Consider the following 3,005-nt stretch of genomic DNA (forward strand, 5'->3'; position numbering starts at 1 on the left):
AAAGAGAGAGAGAGAGAGAGAGAGAGAGAGGGAGAGAGAGAGAAAGAGAGAGAGAGAGAGAGAGAGAGAGAGAGAGTCAGATACATAATTTTTTTAAAATTTTGTCTATGTATTTTTTATTTTGGTTGTATTGTCTGTCGGTCACTATGTCTGGATTTAGTTTTGCTGGTAAACTGCTGGAAATGACATCATTTTGAGTAAGCACTGAGTGAAATGACAAAAAGATCTAACAAAGGACCTTATTTAAACAATCACCTGAGGAGGCACACTTTACACTTTGGATGGATGATAATGATTACACAACACCTCACCAATGTAATAAAGATGTAAAAATGTGATGAAACAATTGTAGTGATTTTAAATAAAGAATGTTATTCATTTCAGTTTCTATCTATCTATATATATATATATATATATATATATATACACAGTGGCATCAGTAATTACCATCAAGATGCAAAATCTGCAGTGGAAACATATGTAGGTACTGACATGGAAAGATGTATATAATATATCTTGGATATGTAAATCTCTGTTCTAATTTATCAATTTATATATATATATATAGATATATATATATGGTCTTAGAAGTACCTTGTGTTCCTATTTCTTAACATCCCAATAAAAATACATTAAATATATTTTTAAAATATTATTTCCTTTACACTAGTGCTTTTTGTCTGGGGTTCTAAAATCACATTCACTTTATTTTCAAATATCTTTATTATAAATATGTATGTGGACATTGAAGTGGTTGCAGCTGAGATGCATCTCACAATGTTGCGCCAGAAATCTGTCTACCACTTGCTTTGGTGGTTCCTCAATTTCATATTGTCTGTCACTGCCAATAACATCAATGTAGTTGAATGGTTTTTGTCCTTTGTCTGAAATTTAACATCGCATAGGGGACCTGGTGTTCAGCAACACTTACTTAGTACTATGCAATCTCCTAGTTGGTCTTATGCTCATGTCATAAAATATTTTGAGCTGTCAAGATGTATCTACCATCAAATCTTGAAGCCCTTTTTTTCATAATCTTCAGTTCCCTCTACACAAGCTTTATTAACTTTGAAATACTTAATTACCAGATGATGTGAAGCTCATTACAGGCACTCCAGGCTTGTCCCTTGTATGTAAGGAAGTCTTTCTTACAGTCAACATAGGTGTTTCATATATCTCTGATATATAAATAGTAACCCTGTGACAAACACTGGTGAAACGACTGGTTTCTTTCTTTTCTTTCTTAAAGACAACAATCACCAACAATTATTTCGTGCATTTTGATTTGAGAACTAGCAAAGTTTTAATTGTTGGTTTTACTTTTGTATTTTTGTTTCCAGCTGATTTAATATAACTAAAACTTTCATGCTTTGTTCCATCAAAACAGCTCAGTAATAAGTTATCCAGCAACAATTTAAACATTAGCACCCACCCACATTTACTGGATGAAATAAGACAGACATAACGATGTGGATATGTTTGAGATTTGTTGTTTCAGATAATCCTACAGCTGATCAGAGATACAGACTCTTAATGATATAGCAGACAGTGAGACACACACACACACATTATATATACACACACAGCTGTCATTAACAAAACATTCACTCAAATAATCTCAAGCAACTCGATTCTCCAACGTTTCTTGGGATATCAAAGTAATGATAAAATAAATCTTAAATTAATCCAATTAGTTATTGATGCATTGATAGATTATAGATCTGATAAAAACCAGTTCAATAGGAACGTGGATATACTTTTATTGGAAACTTGATTTTCCAATAATTCAAATGGACAACTGAGAGGATCCTCTTCCCATTCACTCCACAAATCAACAGTCATGGGGAAAAATTTAAGGGCTAAAGATTTTGAGTTTCTATCAGACCTTATCCTTTGCCTGGCTTAGAACCTGGTTTAGAGAAGTCAACTCTGTTGCAAGCATTCAGGTCCCAGGTTTTAAAATAGCTTCCTCCCTTCTTTCTGCCAGTCACAGAACCCGTGAAAAGGGTTAGTAACATGTTTACCTCTCCTGTCATTAAAAAAATCAAATCTTGCTGTCTGAGGGAATAAAAAACTGCTACCCTCAAATACTGTTTATTTGTTTGTTGGAAGAATGTATTGGTAAATTATTGTTAATGGGGAGGCAGGGGTCATCAAAGAACTTCAAGAAAAAACAGAAAGCTAACTATTTGATCAATCACCATTCATCATATTTAGGTTTTGTTTATTCAGTAATTTATAAGATGGACGAGATCAAAAAGGTTCTAAGAAACTTGATAACACAAAATAAATATTGACTGAAGTCATTCGCTTGAAACATCTTTCCTTTGTTAGAAAAGTTTAGAGTATTAGAGAGACTGTAACACTGCATTGTGAAGATTTATTAACATCATTTTGGAACAGGGATTATTACCATTTCAATAAGAATGGTAATGTTAGCAACCATTCAGAAAATCAATGGAAATCATTACTAGTTTGAAAAGTAGAATACACACACACACTTAAAACAATGCCAAATTCTTATTCACAGTTTATATGACAATATAATTTTGGTAGAGCCCATGAGCTTTGCAGGCCCTCAAAGAGCACTGAGATTGATGCCACCTTCAATGTTCCACTTAAAGTATTCCAGGTCAGTGCCTACAGGAAAGACATGAGCAGGGAGAAGGTTCCAGAGGGATGATGTCCTGGGGAGAAAGGACAGGGAGTAGTGCTAGTGCTTAATTTAGGAAAGTGGGGAGCACAAAAAAGAATGATGTGAGATGGCGACCCAAGTGAATCACAAGTATAATCCGAAAACATATAGAATTAAAACAATAACTTCCTTTCCAGCTTTTAGCTAGCTTCCACATTTATGGATGATTTCAGAGAAATAGGATAGGATTGACAGGGGATAGTTTAATTGCTATGTAATGGGCATACTGAATGAAGGAAAGAAATGAGCTGAAAGGTGTGTGTATACACACACACACACACACACACACACACACACACACACACACACA

At 34.2% G+C, this 3,005-nt stretch overlaps 1 protein-coding gene across 3 annotated transcripts in view; it reads right to left on the minus strand.

Moving 5' to 3' along the window:
- LOC106877594 (alpha-catulin) overlaps positions 1–3,005 on the minus strand; it is a 329,504-nt gene that overhangs the window by 15,949 nt on the left and 310,550 nt on the right. The window lies entirely within an intron of this gene.

This window comes from Octopus bimaculoides, chromosome 1 (genome assembly GCF_001194135.2).
Source record: "Octopus bimaculoides isolate UCB-OBI-ISO-001 chromosome 1, ASM119413v2, whole genome shotgun sequence".
In the NCBI taxonomy this organism is placed as follows: domain Eukaryota; kingdom Metazoa; phylum Mollusca; class Cephalopoda; order Octopoda; family Octopodidae; genus Octopus; species Octopus bimaculoides.